Raw genomic sequence first — 19449 nt, 5'->3', positions numbered from 1 at the left:
AAAGAAAAGTTTTCAGGCGTTTCCTTTGAACATTATACTCTTCCAAAAATTGAAAAAAAAATTGTTATTTTTTATTTGAAATTACTGAAACCTTGAAAAAATAGCATTTTGTGATAATTTTCTACCAAGAACGGAACAAAACGAAAACGTGACAGCAACCTATTCGATTTTTTCGATTCCATTATTTGTAAAGGGTGTTTTTTTTAGAGCTATAGAACTTTAAATTGCAATAAAACAACGACAACGATGGATTATTCGATTGTGACCGTATAACGGCAATAACACGGCGAATGTTGTCTTCCAAATGGTCAAGGGTTTGTGGCTTATCCGCATAGACCAATGACTTTACATAGCCCCACAGAAAGTAGTGTAGCGGTGTTAAATCACAAGATTCCAAAATCTTCTTGTCATGGATGATTTGACGTACCTTACAATGTAAAATTTGATGTTGAATAAATTACGATTGCTATAATAAAAGATTGGAAGATATTGAACAAAACGTGCCAAAATCGAAAAATTCGAACACAGACGAACCACACGGTTCAGGGTTCACAGAGTGCGCGAAATGGCCACGTTGACCCCGCCATCAGGAAGCGGTGACTCTCTGAAAAAAAGCCGGAGAATAAAAGAATTCGAAATGGTGTCAGAGTTTAACAAAATACGATATAACTGTCGCCTGCGGAGGTGTGAGGATGTCCGCTCTTCCGCCGGAAAGGACAATTAGTTGTCCCTAATTTGTGGTTTTTATGTTGAAAACGGACCATCGTTACGCGTTTAGCCGTATACGAAAAATTCAGAGGTACGGGAGCAAACCCCGAGAATCGTTGACTCGATTCTGTGAAGTACGTTTTTCACAGAGCTTACAAAATAGCATCTCAGAGGAAAGGAAGAATTTCTGCAGGAAATTGGTTTCTGATGGAATATACTGTGTGACTAAGTGTTGCATTTGAAGATGATTAAGACCAAAAGCGACCTGCTTCCATAAGCAATACCATAATTCCAACAGTGTGTCCCACATGCCTTTTTATAGAAAATTTTTTTGCTGTTCTTGTCTTTCACCTCATCGTATTCTCTTCCTTTAATGAAATACCATAGTCTTAAGTGATTAATCCAGATTCTTTCAGGCTAGCCATGGCCATGCAAAGGAGAGAAGACCAGAAACTCACTTGCATCAGCACCACACCGATGTTATGGGAGCTATTGCTTTTTGAAGCAGGTCACCTTTGATGTATATCAAAGGCTTTATAACCTCCGTGTGTTAGATCCATAGATTATGTGGTATCACCACATGTTTGCATTATATCTTCTTTATCAGCCTTTTGAAATTCATTCCTGGATATAGGCCTTCCCTATTCTCTTCCACTCTTTTCTATCTCTAGTTGCTCTATTCCAATTTTGGCCTACCACCTCTCAAATGTTGTCCATCCATTTTCTGGGATCGGCCGACGTTTATTTTATGCATTTTCGGTCTGCAAAGCATAATATGTCTTATCGAACGAGTGTCACCTTGTCGAGCAATGTGTCGTACCCAAGAATGGTAGCAAATCTTCCACCTTTGTATGCAGTCTCTGAACTTTCGTTTCTAATGTGGTCCCAAGGGCTAATGCCTAGACGACTAGAGACATTTACTCTAACTCGAGGAAGCTCAGAACAACTCAAATGGTCATTGAAAGACTGCATAATATACTGGCACACAATAACGTTTCCTATTTTGCAGACAATAAAGTCGATTGGTTGCCTTGGCCTCTTAGATCTCTAAATCTATCACCTTTTTAATACGCCTGGTATATTATGAGGAGAAGATTATTTTACCCCATCCTCAATTACCTCATTATTATGACGTATGACTTGTATTATGACTTGACTTATTTCTTAAGGCCTAAGACATCGTGGATATCAATATATCTGCTTGACCACACCAGATCTGGTCTCCAGATATTATTGGCTTTTTGCAGACCTCAAATAAGTGCCCCATGGCAAAAAATTTGGCTCTATTGAAGGCAGAGATGAAATTTCCTGAAAATGTAATGAAAAATTAGAGCAGCGTTTAGAGTTCTCTAGAAGATGACTTTGTTGACGATTGAAGTCGATATTTCAAGAAATTTGTATTTATGCTGGTAAAGTAGGGACTCATTGAGTGAAGTGTCAGTCTGTAATTCAGTTGGCAACGCCCGTACTTGGCCCCCACGAACCACGTTGACATTATATGAACACCGGTTTCATAAAACCGCGATAATTGATCTCCACAAAGCGGCCATTCCAACTGTTGTTAAAATTTTTCTCTTTTTTCCCCGTTAATTGTGTCTTTATACGAGGGATGATTGTCTTCCTAACGGATATGTTACGGTGGATCAAGAGCAGCATATAACTTTTGTTGATTTCACACTACGTAATTGAATTGTGACCTGATGGTCCTAATTGTGGTACCATAATTTCGTTAATAAGCCATGCACTGGGTCCACCATTGTTGGTTAGTATTTGTTAATCATTAATACTGTTGAGAAACTTCTGGAATATACGTTGTAAAATGGATATCCGATCTCATTATCACCGTTATTTATTTCGCAAACATTTCACAAAAACAGTGAAGACAAGCCAAAAGCACTCAATTCCGCTAATAAAAGGCTTTATGATATATTGATTGTTCTTTCCATGGAGAGACTTTTAATTTTCATGAATTTTTAAGGGAGAATGGAGAATTATCAAAAATTTTTCGATATGAAAATTTTCAGGTAACTTTCAAATTCGGGTAATTAGGCATCGTCAATGCTAACACCGCTCACCGATTCTTCGTAGATCTCACAGTTTCAGGAAAATTCGACTTTGAAATTTGGGAAAAAACAGTAAAAAGTGAATCCCTTTTCAAAAATCGTTATATCTCCTAAAATATTCGTCACAGACCCCTCGAATGAAAACTTTTTTTTGGAATCAAGCTCTGTTCTAACGGGTGTTTTTTTTCGAGGTATATAACTTTAAGTTGGCATTACTGTTCAAGATGGCGTCCGATTTAACAGCTAACAAGTGATTTATTCTCAGTTTGGTTTGGCAATTCATCATGAATAGACTCACGCCTGAACAACGCTTGCAATTTTATTTCGAAAATAATGGTTCTGTGTGGAATACGTATCGCGCACTACGTCCATTTCATTTTGTTTATCGATGAAGCGCACTTCTGGTTGAATGGCTACGTCAACAAACAAAACTGCCGCATTTGGAGTGAAGCTAATCCTCGAGTGTATGTCGAAACACCGTTACATCCAGAAAAACTGACTTTTTGGTGCGCTTTATGAGCTGGTGGAATCATTGGTCCGTACTTTTTCAAAAACGATGATGGCCAGAACGTTACAGTCAATGGTGATCGGTATAGAGCCATGATTACTAACTTTTTCATTACTGAATTGAACAACCATGATGTCCAGAAGCTGTGGTTCCAACAAGACGGCGCAACATGTCACACAGCTCGTGCCACAATCGATTTATTGAAAGACACGTTTGGTGACCGCCTAACTTCACGTTTTGGACCTGTGAATTGGCCTCCAAGATCTTGTGATTTAACACCGCTAGACTACTTTTTGTGGGGCTATGTAAAGTCATTGGTCTATGCAAATAAGCCACGAACCCTTGACCATTTGGAAGACAACATTCGCCGTGTTATTGCCGATATACGGCCACAAATGTTGGAAAAAGTCATCGAAAATTGGACGTCCAGATTGGTCTACATCCGAGCCAGCCGTGGCGGTCATATGCCAGAAATCATATTTAAAATGTAATGCCACAAGATTATCTTGCGGTTAAATAAAATTCATGTCAATCTAATAATCCATCGTTGTTTTATTGCAATTTTAAGTTCTATAGCTCTAAAAAAAACACCCTTTACTAGACAAATAAATTCTTGACTTGACTTGAGATTGAAAAACTACTACTTGACTTGAAATCAAGTCAAGCTCAAGCCAAGTAGCTTCAAAATCAAGCCGAGCCGTGAATCCCAAATCAATTGGTAAAGAAATATCGATACTTCTTTCCGTAAATACCAAATACCAACTCCGCGAAAACTCTCAACACCTTCACCAAAAACCGAGCACCGCCAAAGAGATAACGAGACGAAACTACGGCAAATAATCAAGAAATCGTTGCCTGCAACTTAAGGATTATTATCGGTCATCAACGGCTAAGGCAATAAAGACGTTTCGACCTGTACTCATTACAACATAAATTATTTTTTTGAAAATGAAAAATGCCGGCAATAACTCGTAATATTTCGTTTCATCCCCGCCCTAATGATTTAATTAAGGCCGTTGTCGGATTTCATATATGAGCCTTTCGAGTTAATTAGGAAACGTTTCAGTCTCTGAGGCCCGGTCGAAGTGAGAGAATAAACGATAAGAGGTAATTAACTGGAAGAGGTGACACTTATTAATGGATCTCGCTCAGTGGGCACCTATCTCGGTAGGCCGCGGTTGCAGAAAGGGACCCCCGTCTATTCATAAAAAAGAACAACACCCACTCTATATTAGTCAATTTGGGGGTTGGAGACAATAATTAATAAAATTCACACAGCTGCGCTCTTACAGACGCGCCCTTCAGCCTTCCTTCTGGAGGATATCGGGCTTTATCCGAGGAAATAAGGGTGGCGTACCTCTTGAAGAGGTAAGCCACTGAAAACTACCGAAAGGTATTCATCTAGTGTGAAATTAAATCATTCATAATGTTAGTTTGCAGATCGAGAATGATCTGAGGATAATTTCGGGATAAATACAAGCCTTAGCATAACCCCACAAAAAAAATCTAAAGGCGATAAATCAGAAGATCTTGGTGGCTAACTCACATCGCCAAAACAAGAAATTACCCTTCCTCAGAATTTCCATATACCCAAAACAGATCGTGGGTTATTGCATCATAGGAATTCACGGCTTGGCTTGATTTCCAAGCTACTTGCCTTGAGCTTGACCTGAAATCAAGTCAAGTAGTGGTTTTTCAATCTCAAGTCAATTCAAGTATTTATTTATCAAGTACTTGAATCATATCAAGCTACTTGATTTTTAGCAGTTTTATTTTGTAGTGTCACATCAATAAAAAAACGATGAAATGAGAAGGAACCTTGCAAAAAACACTTTTATTTATTGGCTAAGGATTTTTTATCAACGCCAGCATCTTCAGCTCCTGTTGAAAGACAATTTTCTAGAGCTGCTCTTACAGTCACAAAAACCCGCAATAGGTTAGGCGACAAATCTATAATATGCCTCATATGATCTTGGATGAAAAATTATGAGATCAAACAAAGGTTGGAGATTTCTCAGTATACAGAAACTTTATTTCTTATTATTTTTCATTTTGTTATGATTTATAGTGATTAAATTTATGTTTCCATTTCAAAAAAGTTGATATTTTCGGTTCTTTCATCAAATCAGGTCAAGCTTAAGTCAAGTAGCTTGAAAATCAAGCGAAAGTGTGAATCCCTAGTGGTCCACAAATATGAAAGTCCTGGAGGAAAGAAGCCGGCACTGTTCCAGAAGAAATATCATTTCATTTCATTGGATTCGAAATTAGCATATCACATGATGAAAACTTCAAATTGAAATATCTATGCCAAATTTATGTTAAATATCTTGTGAAGGAAACATGATATTTATTCATTTATGTTTTTATGAGAAAAAACTTGAAAAATGCAACTTTAGCACCCTATATTACAAAAGCTTTTGCCAGCCCATCATCTATCATTTTCATTCATACCTCCAATTTAGGAACACCCTGTAGATAAAAGTGGCGTCAAATTTATATCGCTTTCAAGTACTTTAACAATTATTATTGATCTGTAGATGAAATCAGACATGATATCCAGAAATGAACTTTATCTTTTGCTCTCTGATTGCCGAAACTTCTGCAAAAATCGATAATGCTGCTCCGAAATCATACCCTTAGTTGTTTTGACCCTTATCTACCCCTAGCAATAAATCAAATTTATTTCCATCGCTGAGAATCAATTATCCATGGCTCATAATGCATTTAGCGACTCGAAATAGAATGGGAAGAACATGGTGAATACATTAAAACACACAAAAGTACCATAACTGAGTGGGAACTACGCGTTGCTAATCTATGAAAGTTTCAGTTTGCGCTGCGGCATTGTTGGCCGAGTAGTGGGCTGTGTAAGGACTTCTTCATTCTCAGAAGCGGAGAAATAGGGGTGGCAGAAGGGATAAGGATTACTGGAATATCTGTGATTGTTCACCAGAATTGGAAAATTCCGAGCTTTGTTACCGTGATCTAGTCGGGTTTTCACCTGAAGTTTCGCTTGCTATTGCGGTGAGCATCTTCAGAGGGTTCTCGTTCGTAAAGTTACAATGTACCTACCTACGACTTAGAAATCTCTGAAGATGTTGAGAGTAAAAGAAACGTCATGTGAAAAACCGACTAGATCACAACTACAAGTCCAAAAAAGTCTGTTGAAGAATCTAGCAGTGTAAGAGTGCTTATCAAAAATAACATACTTGAACTTGACTTGATTTTAGATATTTATTGCTTGATTTGATATCAAGCTACTTCATATTACTTGAGCTCGATATGCACGTGTTGCACGGCATATATTTCTGCAATCTCGTGTGTGCTCAAGTCAAGCTCAAGTATGTAATTTTTCACGAGCTTGATTTTCAAGTAGTTGGTTGAAATGTCAAGCTACTTGGCTTGAGGAATCCCTACTTCTATCTAAAAGCCCTCATTGGCATCATTGGCCCAATTCATGCATTACCTACGATTGCGCATCTTGGTGCAGTATAATCAAATTCGAACGTTGCACTGCAACTAAGCATGCTTCCCTGCATCGTATACAGCTGTGAGGAATTCGACACTTACAACAATCATCCATTTTACTGAGCAGTTGTATCGAAGTGGCGTATCAAGATCGTTCCTTGGAGATAGGGAAGCTGTTCCTGCATCCCTTATAAAACCATAAGCGGCTTATTCGACGCAATCGTAAAATCTCCCTGACGTTCAATCCCCGCCAAAGTGGATAATGCTTCTTTTGGCCACACGAATATCCCTGAAAAAAATGGTGTGAAAATTTGATACTTTGCATCATCGGGTAGAAGGGAGAGTTTGATGCACGCATCGGTCCATTTGAAAGATGATGAATTGGAGGTTTATTTAACTGTTGTATCAAGCAGAAGTTTTCCTGACAAAATTTGTGCTTTGATTCCGTTTTCATTTTTTTGGAAGTATGAAGAGTTTATTTTTTTATTAGGTAACAAATTTTATTATATTCGAAGAATTCCCAACCAAATGGGAAAATTTAATATAGGATGTGTCATTGGAATTAGCCCGATATTAACGTTTGAAAACGTTTCAAACTCCCATTAGAATAAATCTATTTATTTAGAAGTTATTAAGTTTTTCTCCCATATTTATGAAAACACAAAAAGGCTCAAAAACGGTAGATTTTAAATATTCAATAAACCTGTACCTATGAAGTAGATTCTTTTTGCCAATGAGTATTTTTTTTTCAGATGCTCTTCCACTATAAAATGTTTAGTAAATATTGAAAACAAATATCTAAACGACTAAATGCACCAACTCTACCAAAGGTCTGCTATTGAAATCTGAAACATGAAGCATGTTGGTACGAGAGATAACATCACCCCTTTTTAGAATTGGTAAGCCTTATCAGCAGATATCATTCTAAACAAAAACGGAGTACTATTCCCCTTTCTAATCCTCAAATCGCAGGTGCTAAATATTCGGAAAGGGAGTTTTTTCCCATTAAAAACAATTATAAGTTTTCAATAACAATGCCATTTACTGATAATATCTTGTTACCAACAATTTAATTTGATCATTCTTCCAGCTACCAGTATATTTCACGGGTGAACCATAGGCGGATGTTTGTGCCTGAGGTGAAATACATCGTTCTCAACAAGTTTCAGTGGTATCAGCAGGACGGTGTCAATCACCATACCGCCTGCTGAACTCTCACGATCGTACACACACCTAGGAATAAAAAACTAATATTATTAGGATCAATTCCAGATAGCTGTTGGATTTGAACCAAACCTATTCAATCATCAAGTCACTCAATCAATCTGAATCGAAATATTGACGCTAAATTTGTTGTTATTTGAAAAAGGGATGAGAACAATGCAACAACAGAAAACCAAACGATGTAAACCATGAACAAATTGCACTTCCAACTGTTTGACCACCTAGTTGTTTCTCCAGATCTGTTCCCTAGGGCTCCTAGGGTTGATTAGTTTTTTACAGACATCAACGCTTGCAAATAGTGCAATTTTATTTGGAAAATAATGGTTCTGTGCGGAATACGTATCGCGCACTACGTCCATTTTATTTTGTTTAGCGATGAAGCGCACTTCTGGTTGAATGGCTACGTCAACAAACAAAATTGCCGCATTTGGAGTGAAGCTAATCCTCAAGTGTATATCGAAACACCGTTACATCCAGAAAAACTGACTGTTTGGTGCGCTTTATGGGCTGGTGGAATCATTGGTCTGTACTTCTTCAAAAACGATGATGGCCAGAACGTTACAGTCAATGGTGATCGGTATAGAGCCATGATTTCTAACTTTTTCATTCCTGAATTGAACAACCATGATGTCCAGGAGCTGTGGTTCCAACAAAACGGCGCAACATGTCACACAACTCGTGCCACAATCGATTTATTGAAAGACACGTTTGGTGACCGCCTAATTTCACGTTTTGGATCTGTGAATTGGCCTCCAAGATCTTGTGATTTAACACCGCTAGACTACTTTCTGTGGGGCTATGTAAATTCATTGGTCTATGCGGATAAGCCACAAACCCTTGACCATTTGGAAGACAACATTCGCCGTGTTATTGCTGATATACGGCCACATATGTTGGAAAAAGTCATCGAAAATTGGACGTCCAGATTGGACTACATCTGAGCCAGCCGTGGCGGTCATATGCCAGAAATCATATTTGAAATGTAATGTCACAAGATTATCTTGCGGATGAATAAAATTCATGTCAATCGAATAATCCATCTTTGCTTTATTGCAATAGTTCTATAGCTCTGAAAAAAACACCCTTCAGTTTCTATATCATGAAGTAACATATAATTTTTGTGAAAAATTTGCCACTAACAAGTGTTGGTATACTGTTTATGGAACCGAGGCCGTAAACCAGTGGTACCTAAACAAAAGCAAACCATACAGTCCTCAAACAACGTGAATATCATGGTATCAATTTTCTCGTCAAATTCTCGGCGAGCATAGCTAGAGACGTTACCAGGCCAGCGTTTCCATCAAGTCAGAACTAACAAGCAAATTGTGGTTAATAATGTTCAATCGTTAGGCGGAATGGTTGGTCTTGAGCGGGATTCATTACTGCCAGAAATAATTTGGACACTTGGATAACAATCCAGCTCTTTTGTGCAAACCGATGTACGACAGTTGTTTCAGGTCACGCATGGTTAGGGGACAATTGTGTCTCGTAACGTATTTGTCATGATTTCCATTTAATATTTAATAATACCGGCTAATAATGACATGTTTAACGTACACTAATTACAGGAAGTGGCGATCACGGTGCACGATTAAATTATCCAAATATGTAGACCACAAAACGGTGTTTTTGGACGATTTCATTGCGAATACTGCCGATGGATAGAGATATTCACTAGTTATATCCCGAATGCTCGCAAAATATTCGATAATCTGGCAAACACTAGGGGTATATGATGAACTATTTCCCGAAAAAAATCACTCAATTTTAATTGATCGAATACTAACTGTAATTTAAATAAAAAAAATTTTTTTGACAATCACCCACAATGTTTTCGATGGTTTGAAACGTCACCAACATATTCACCTAAAGCCATAGAGTAATAAACATAAATAGAAGAAGTATTCACAATTTTTACATTTCCCCAACATGGTCAGATTACGTTGTCGGATTGTGATATACACTGCGCAAAAAAATAAACGCACATTCTGAAAATCTCAATTTTAATGAAAGTTAACTCTACATTGACTTTATGACTTATTTTTTATGTACTCTCGGGAAGGTTTTGAACGAAACAAGACACATTAAATGGAAGAAAAATTCAGGATTTCACCGAATCTTATGTGAAAGAAGAAAAATAAACAATTTTTAAAATACTGGAATGCTGATAATATATTTGATACTTGGTATTTCCACCCTTTGCGTTAATTACAGCTCGACAACGACGGTTCATACTCAAAATGAGTGATCTTAAAATGTTCTGATCTAATCCTTCCCAGATTTCTCTGAGTTGAATTCCTAAGTCATTAAGAGTAGCTGGATGATTTTCTGAACTTCTCAGCCTACTATTGAGGTTGTCCCAAACCTGCTCAATCGGATTGAGATCTGGACTTCTTGCTGGCCATTCCATTCGAGAGACTTCAACCTCTTCAAGGTACTCCTGAACGATGCGCGCACGATGGGGTCTGGCATTATCGTCCATAAAAATGAAATTTTCCCTAATGTATGGGGCAAATGGCACTACATGCTCTTCAAGAATGTTCCTTATATACCTATCAGCATTCATAGCTCCATTATCAACGACCACTAGGTCTGTGCGAGCAGTCAAAGATATTCCACCCCATACCATAATCGATCCTCCCCCGAAACCAGTAGTATTCAGGAAATTGCACTGAGCATATCTTTCATGTGTACTTCTGTATACAACACTGGAAATTCAGGGATGGATGAGAATTTCTTGAAGAATTTGGGTATAGATATGAATCATCGATTTCAGCAACGCTTTGAATTCAATTTGAACTACTAATTCCAATGATTCTTGAAACAGGTTAAAAAATCCTTTCCTGCGATTGTTTTGTTGCTTGTGTGGCACATAGCGCCGTCTCATTTTGAAAATAAACGTAGTCCATATCAAAATCTTCTAATTTTGTCCATAAACAATCTTTTTTGCTACAACGGCAATATGGTCTCTATTCTTCACATCACCAACTTGTCCCAACAGCTCAAATGATTCAACCAGTTTCACTTTTGCCGCCCTAAAAGGTGTTTCACAACAACCCAAAAGTGCTTAAGTTTAGCCAATTGTGACTGGCGAATTTTGGTATCGAATTTTAACAATTTCACGATGTTGAAGCGTGTATCATGCCATTTTTAGGAAGGTCGTAGTTTCAAAAATGACAGCTGTCCAGATATTGACTATTAAAAAAAAACCTCTTATTGGAAAACCCTTTATAATGAAACAAAATCAGAAAATTTGATACCAAACAGAATAAAATATCATGCTCATAAACATACTGACACCATACCGGGTCATAATCCGGGATAACACACAGGGGAAGCCATATGGTTCGAGAATTAGACATATCGGCTGACAAAGAGTGTCCCCATTAAATGCTAATTTAAATTTGATAAAATCACTGAATATTTAAGAGCACACATCGTTGTGGCCTGTCCCCATTTCATGATGTGGATTATTAGGGGTTGAAAGAAGGCTCTTTGCAGACTGTATCTCGATCGTCGCTTATGTTCCCGATAAACGATACTCGAGTGTTCTTAGAGGTGTAGATTTACACTGGATGCTGATAACATCTTCACGTCCATTATGGTAATTCAATTTTTTATTTTCGTTGGAGCGTTGCAACTTGTATACACTCGTAAAAGCCCATGTTACAGGTTCATATTGGGAATAGGCGTTTAGTTGTGTTTGGCTGGATTTTTTAATTTTTTTTTAGCGCTCATTCTCCGAATGCTCTATGCTTTCAACAATATGCCTGTAATTATAGAATTTCAAATGAATTTATCAAAGAAAAAACATATTTTTGGTCCAGGGATTCACGGTTTGGCTTGATTTTTGAGCTACTTGGCTTGAGCTTGAGTCAATTAGTAGTTTTTCAATCTCAGGTCAAGTATTTATTTATCAAGTTTGAATCATATCAAGCTACTTGATTTTTAGAATTTTTATTGTGTAGTGTCACATCAATAAAAAAATTATGGAATGAGAAGGAACCTTGAAAAAAACACTTTATTGAACTTATTGTTTAAAAGAACCGAAAATATCAACTTTTTTGAAATAGAAACATAAATTGAATCACTATTAATCATAACAAAATCAAAAATAATAAAAAAATAAAGTTTCTTAACATTGAGAAACCTCCAGGCAAAGTTTGATTTCATAATTTTCTATCCAGGATCTAAGATACATGAGGCATCTTATAGATTTGTCGCCTAACCTATTGCGGGTTTTTGTAACTGTAAAAGCAGCTCTGGAAAATTGTCTTTCAACACGAGCTGAAGATGCTGGCGTTGATAAAAAAATCCGGACATTTTGGCCAAGTTTGGAAAGATATTTCTGAAACTGCCAAAATCCACCAATAGATTTCATAGAAATGTGAGAAAACTACTAATAAAGTCACACTGGCGTTTGCTTCAGTCTCTCGGCACTGGAGGAATCCCCTTGTTTAGTCTAAGCGCACACGAGATTGCAGAAATATATGCCGTGCGACGCTTGCATATCAAGCTCAAGTAATATCAAGTAGCTTGATATCAACTCAAGTAATAAATATCTAAATTCAAGACATGCCAAGCTCAAGTATATAATTTTTAACGAGCTTGATTTTTAAGTCAAGTAGTTGGTTAAAATGAAATTGATGAATCCCTAGTTTGGTCATTTACAGTTTTATGGTACATCTATCTATACCTACTTAAATCTATACTAATGCCCTTGATACATTAATAACTATTCCAATTCATGTATAACCTCTCACATAATTGACACTTATGAAATTAAATTTCAAATTAAAACAGGTAGAAATCGAACAGAAGTGCTGAAAGCTTATCATCCAAAATATTAAACTTCCCCCACCATCTCTCTCATCCAGAAACATCCTCGCAGCATCCATCGCGAGCTCTAATTGGAGATGAAAAATTGACAAACCCCTTCCCCCCGTCTCGTTCCTCATGGAGATGAAGGAGACAAAAATTATTCAGAAAGAAGTAGGTGTGGGTTGGCACTTAAGGACGTACATTTACACATGCATATTTATAAACATTATCTTCTATTACACAGAGCCGAGAAGTGTAAAGCATACCTACGGCAGCTCTTCCGGTGAGGGGGCTTTAGATCGCTTTTATAGCGCAGTTTTACTGTATAAGTAATATAAAAGCTCCCGATTTGCAACGTCCCATAAATATTTACGTTTAATTCTAAAAGCGTTTCCGAGATACACACTTTATGTATTCAGGAGGTCCTGGAGGCGCGATGCCTCCTCCTCCACCTCCTGGTGGGAGGTGGAAGGGATCCACTTAACTGTCGACGTTTTCTCCTGCTTTCCCGGCTACTTTCGGTCTGTTCGGAACGTGGAAAGTCGAGTTTCACTTTTCAAAGTTTTGGGACTGCGAACAAGATGTCACCATCTTTTGATGCTGAGCTGGAGCCCAGCGAAACACCAGAAAATGAGCTTCCAATCAGTTTATTCTATTATAAATTCCCGATTTACACTATGTTTTTTCTGTTGATATAATAGTATATTTCAAATCGGCAGTTGATGTTTGAAAAACGTTTTTATTTTAGGGGTCTGTGACGAAGAATTCAGGAGATATGACGATTTTTGGGGGGAAATTCAATTTTTCCCCAAATTTCGTGTTCAAATTTCCACGAAACCGTGATTTCTGCGAAGAATCGGTGAGCAGTGCCAGTTGACGATCTCTAATCAGCCAAATTTCGATCACACCTGAAAAATTTTTTGTCAAAAAATAGCGATGAAGAGCACTTCTGGTTGAATGGCTACGTCAACAAACAAAACTGCCGCATTTGGAGTGAAGCTAATCCTCAAGTGTATGTCGAAACACCTTTACATCCAGAAAAACTGACTGTTTGGTGCGCTTTATCCTCCTCAGACCCAAGGTCCGGGGAAGATATATTCATTCAGCAAACCTACTTTTTTAGTGAAGACTGGGTCCAAATAACACCATATGGTTGAAAAAAAAATTTATTTCTGTTTTTTCTGAAAAAAAATAAGGTATCATATATGATACGTTGGGTCTAGAGGCATACAAAAACAACAGATCTATAAAAAAAATTTGCTGGTGAAAAAGCGAGAAACAATTTCTATCAACGGTACAACACAGATAAATATTGCAGGAGTTACATTTGGCAAACGTTAATTTGCCACATTTAGGAAATCTACATTTTGATCTTGTTTTTTGTTCTTGCTTCGTAAATACTGGTAGGTGGATGTTACCAACGGTCCTGACTCTTCTATCCGGAACAGGTTGTACCTTCCTTTGTTTCAGAGGCGGTGTCTCTTCTTCATCACATTCACTTTGTTCCGAATTTCCTTCACATTGTTCAGAAGGTTTTTTAGTTAAAATCAAATATCGTCCGAAGAGAGATCATCGAGGTCCGACTGATCGAAGTCCAAGTTGAGAGCTATCTCTTCAAGCTCCAACGCGGTCAAAGGCCCTAAAAAAATAATATTTCAAATGAAAAGTAAACAATATTTGATTTCTCGTGAAAATCTATAGAATTTGATTTTTACATTGAAATTAAATTTGTAGTCAGTAAGACCCAAGGTATCACCTATGATACGTTAACGGAATTACCCATTGCGAAATATTTGTAATATTTAAAACAGAACCTATTATATTCCATATGTTCTGTAGTACTTGTTCAACAAATATAAATCAAAAAAACACCACAAAAACAATTACTTACTTTTATTTCGTGGTAGAGGCATGATCGTAGCACGTGCACTTGTAAACATAAACAATCGACTGACTTTTCTTGCCGCCGTATGCAACCAACATCGCATCAAAAAATTAGGCGCGTATTTAGCAGTGTATCATATATGATACCATCGAGTACGTGCGGCTAAATGGAGCTGGAGGCCGAGAATAAAATATAAACCTGAGGTATCATATATGATACCTGGGGTCTGAGGAGGTTATGGGCTGGTGGAATCATTGGTCCGTACTTCTTCAAAAACGATGATGGCCAGAACGTTACAGTCAATGGTGATCGGTATAAAGCCATGATTACTAACTTTTCCATTCCTGAATTGAACAACCATGATGTCCAGGAGCTGTGGTTTCAACAAGACGGCGCAACATGTCACACAGCTCGTGCCACAATCGATTTATTGAAAGACACGTTTGGTGACCGCCTAATTTCACGTTTTGGACCTGTGAATTGGCCTCCAAGATCTTGTGATTTAACACCGCTAGAATACTTTCTGTGGGGCTATGTAAAGTCATTGGTCTATGCGAATAAGCCACAAACCCTTGACCATTTGGAAGACAACATTCGCCGTGTTATTGCCGATATACGGCCACAAATGTTGAAAAAATTCATCGAAAATTGGACGTCCAGATTGGACTACATCCGAGCCAACCGTGGCGGTCATATGCCAGAAATCATATTTAAAATGTAATGCCACAAGATTATCTTGCGGATAAATAAAATTCATGTCAATCGAATAATCCATCGTTGTTTTATTGCAATAAAGTTCTATAGCTCTAAAAAAAAACACCCTTTAGCCTGTGCTAATTATGGGAAGACGCAGAATTCATTAAAGGGCTACCTAATTATTATCTTCAATAATCAACCAAAAGGTTGAGTACCAAGCTCGAACACCGCAGAGCACAATCGCTAATCGAATTAGGCAAATTGGATGCGAAAAATCGCAAAACAGCGTCCTCTACGTGAACGGCGGAGAAAATACATATAATCGTATCGCAAAAATAACAGTACATAGTCCATAATAATATTCGAGTTTAGTTGCATCACCGACATCAAGGCAACCTGCGATCCGTGTAATTTTTACTCGGCATGGACGACTAACATTGTTCCTAAAAGTACTCATTTATGAATACTATCGCCAACATGCCATATAATAATTAATTTTTATTACGCGTGCTCAATGGGCTAATTACTGTGGAAATAGCTGAGCTTTTTAATGTCCCAGGAAGCAGGCTCAAATGGTCTGTGGTAATCGCTCTGATATTCCATGGAAATAATCAACTTTTTTTTACATATTGTGGAATACCATTATCGCTGGAAATAATGCGATGAATCACAAATGAGTTTTTTTCGGAATGGAGATGTTCTGATGGAGGAAATTTCGAAGGAATGAGATCTCGTTAATAGATAGAAGCGTTTCCATTTTGAAGCCGAATGAAATGTCCAAGAAGTATATCCGATCTAGATCTTAGATAGAGAACTTTAATTTAAAAGTTCTTATATTCTTCCTAGGAAGTACACATCAAGAGATTGTCGGAGTTCTCTTTATAAATTGGCATAATTGTCTGATATGCGTAGTTGGTTGAAATAAAGAACAAATTACCATGAATTTTTCATTGCATATGAAATTTGATTCACAGAAATGCTAAAATGATGCAGAAAGAACTAGATTTGTGGAAGGAAAACTATAATGTATTATGTAACGGGTGTTTTTTTCGAGGTATATAACTTTAAGTTGGCATTACTATTCAAGATGGAGACCGATTTAACAGCTGTCAAGTGATTTATTCTCAGTTTGGTTTGGCAATTCATCATGAATAGACTCACGCCTGAACAACGTTTGCAAATAGTGCAATTTATTTCGAGAATAATGGTTCAGTGCGGAATACGTTTCGCGCACTACGTCCATTTTATTTTGTTTAGCGATAAAGCGCACTTCTGGTTGAATGGCTACGTCAACAAACAAAACTGCTGCATTTGGAGTGAAGCTAATCCTCAAGTGTATGTCGAAACACCGTTACATCCAGAAAAACTGACAGTTTGGTGCGCTTTATGGGCTGGTGGAATCATTGGTCCGTACTTCTTCAAAAACGATAATGGCCAGAACGTTACAGTCAATGGTGATCGATATAGAGCCATGATTACTACCTTTTTCATTCCTGAATTGAACAACCATGATGTCTAGGAACTGTGGTTCGAACAAGACGGCGCAACATGTCACACAGCTCGTGCCAGAATCGATTTATTGAAAGACACGTTTGGTGATCCCCTAATTTCACGTTTTGGACCTGTGAATTGACCTCCAAGATCTTGTGATTTAACACCGCTAGACTACTTTCTGTGGGGCTATGTAAAATCATTGGTCTATGCGGATAAGCCACAAACCCTTGACCATTTGGAAGACAACATTCGCCGTGTTATTGCCGATATACGGCCACAAATGTTGGAAAAAATCATCGAAAATTGGACGTCCAGATTGGACTATATCCGAGCCAGCCGTGGTAGTCATATGCTCGAAATCATATTTAAAATGTAATGCCACATGATTATCTTGCGGATAAATAAAATTCATGTCAATCGAATAATCCATCGTTGTTTTATTGCAATTTAAAGTTCTATATAACTCTAAAAAAAACACCCTTTATTTATTTGAGGGATCCCCGATTAAATATGCAAATTTGAATATTTGGAATCTGATATTTTTTCTAATTGTCGAATTTATAATAAGCAGAATATTTATTATTTTCTGTATCTACCTGCTGAAATCCAAGGTTTGGTAATTTTTGCTCTCCTTGTGTCATCGGTTGTTTCACGTCGTTTGGCACGCTTGAAATTTGTCTTCTGAATTTCTGATTTATTGAGGTATTTATTTCAATATATTTTGAGTTATAATATGAAACGTTGATTCACTATGGGACATAAGAAGTGCAGCGATCTTTGTGGAGAAACTCGCGAATTGAGTGAAATATCGTATCACTGATATGTTTTCATTTTCGCGAGCTTCATGTCGAATTTTATAGTTCATGTTGGGGACAAAATTTGCTTACTGAAAATGACATATGCTCCCTCTATCAATGTTTATTTCTCTGAGGGATAAATAAAACGCCTTTAACTTTCTCAATTTTTTCTTTCGACCGTTACCTTCAAATGCAATTTTTTCCTTCGATAAATTTTTGTCTTTTTCGAAATATACTCACTTCAACAAACTTCTCCGAACAAAAAAAAAGACCCTAGCATCATAAGCCAAATCGGAACCATCTAATCGATATCAGCGGTCCAAAACAAACACGGCAAACCCCATAAACGAACATCTCTGATGCTGGATGCAGCATCAGAGGCGCTAGCTGCTGGACCAGAGACAGAATAGAAACGGGCGTGGAACCTTCGACGAGCAAGGCGCGGCTGTAGATTTCCCCTTGTGCTCCATTGGCCGTCACCGTCGTTTACACACTCCACCAGCTCCGCTGCAATCCAGGTCCCTACAGCTGTCCCGTAAAAAGAACGTATACCCACGCATACGCGTCGCCAACTCGATTACAGTGCTATCGCAAAACGAGGGACGAGAAGGGAGAAGAGTTGGGGACTTTCTCTTTTATAACGTTGTCATAACTAGTCATTGGCCGCGACAATCGACGAGAAAGGCTAAATAGTTGCGTAAATCCCCTGTTATTACTCCTGGTGGGCTTTGGAAGATGGATTTGGCTATTGAGATGTTCTTTTTTTATGATTGTTGGTTTTTATGGATGTTTATATTTTTATTGGTGTGTTTACGAGGTGTTTCCTGTTGAGTCAGAGGAAGAATCGAGCGCAGATCGTTTTTTGACCGTGATTGTCAATGATGAAGGATATTCCACAAGGTTGCGTATTTGGGTTCATTTTTTTTTCCGGAAATCTCTTTCGACGATTATTTATGTTGTATAAAAAGGGACGAAGAACTCTTATCCACAATAATGACTCTAATAACGTTCGATGATTACTGTAAGACTTCGTAAAAGTTTCAAACTTTCCATAAAACTAATAAGTTGAATAATTGCAAAAAATTATTAGAACATATAGGGTGTTTCTTTTCAAGGTATATAACTTTAAGTTGGCATTACTGTTCAAGATGGCGACCGATTTTACAGCTGTCAAGTGATTTATTCTCAGCTTGGTTTGGCAATTCATCCTGAATAGACTCACGTCTAAACAACGCTTGCAAATAGAGCAATTTTATTCAGAAAATAATGGTTCTGTGCGGAATACGTATCGCGCACTACGTTCATTAGCGATGAAGCGCACTTCTGGTTGAATGGCTACGTCAACAAACAAAACTGCCGCATTTGGAGTGAAGCTAATACTCAAGTGTATGTCGAAACGCCGTTACATCCAGAAAAACTGACTGTTTGGTGCGCTTTATGGGCTGGTGGAATCATTGGTCCGTACTTCTTCAAAAACGATGATGGCCAGAACGTTACAGTCAATGGTGATCGGTATAGAGCCATGATTACTAACTTTTTCATTCCTGAATTGAACAACCATGATATCCAGGAACTGTGGTTCCAACAAGACGGCGCAACATGTCACACAGCTTGTGCCACAATCGATTCATTGAAAGACTTGTTTGGTGAACGCCTAATTTCACGTTTTGGACCTGTGAATTGGCCTCCAAGATCTTGTGATTTAACACCGCTGGACTACTCTCTGTGGGGCTATGTAAAGTCATTGGTCTATGTGGATAAGCCACAAAACCTTGACCATTTGGA

General features: G+C 37.8%; 1 long non-coding RNA gene across 1 annotated transcript; it reads right to left on the bottom strand.

Moving 5' to 3' along the window:
• Positions 1-14238: 14238 nt before the first annotated feature.
• Positions 14239-14910, bottom strand: LOC123675092. The gene is made up of 2 exons (XR_006746753.1): positions 14684-14910; positions 14239-14431 (listed from the first exon to the last, which is right to left on the bottom strand). It is a non-coding gene; the product is annotated as an uncharacterized LOC123675092 (long non-coding RNA).
• Positions 14911-19449: the final 4539 nt, after the last annotated feature.

The sequence above is a fragment of the Harmonia axyridis genome, chromosome 3 (assembly GCF_914767665.1).
Source record: "Harmonia axyridis chromosome 3, icHarAxyr1.1, whole genome shotgun sequence".
NCBI lineage: Eukaryota > Metazoa > Arthropoda > Insecta > Coleoptera > Coccinellidae > Harmonia > Harmonia axyridis.
The sequence above is the reverse complement of the archived record's forward strand: the minus strand, read 5'-3'. Positions and strand labels throughout refer to the sequence as shown.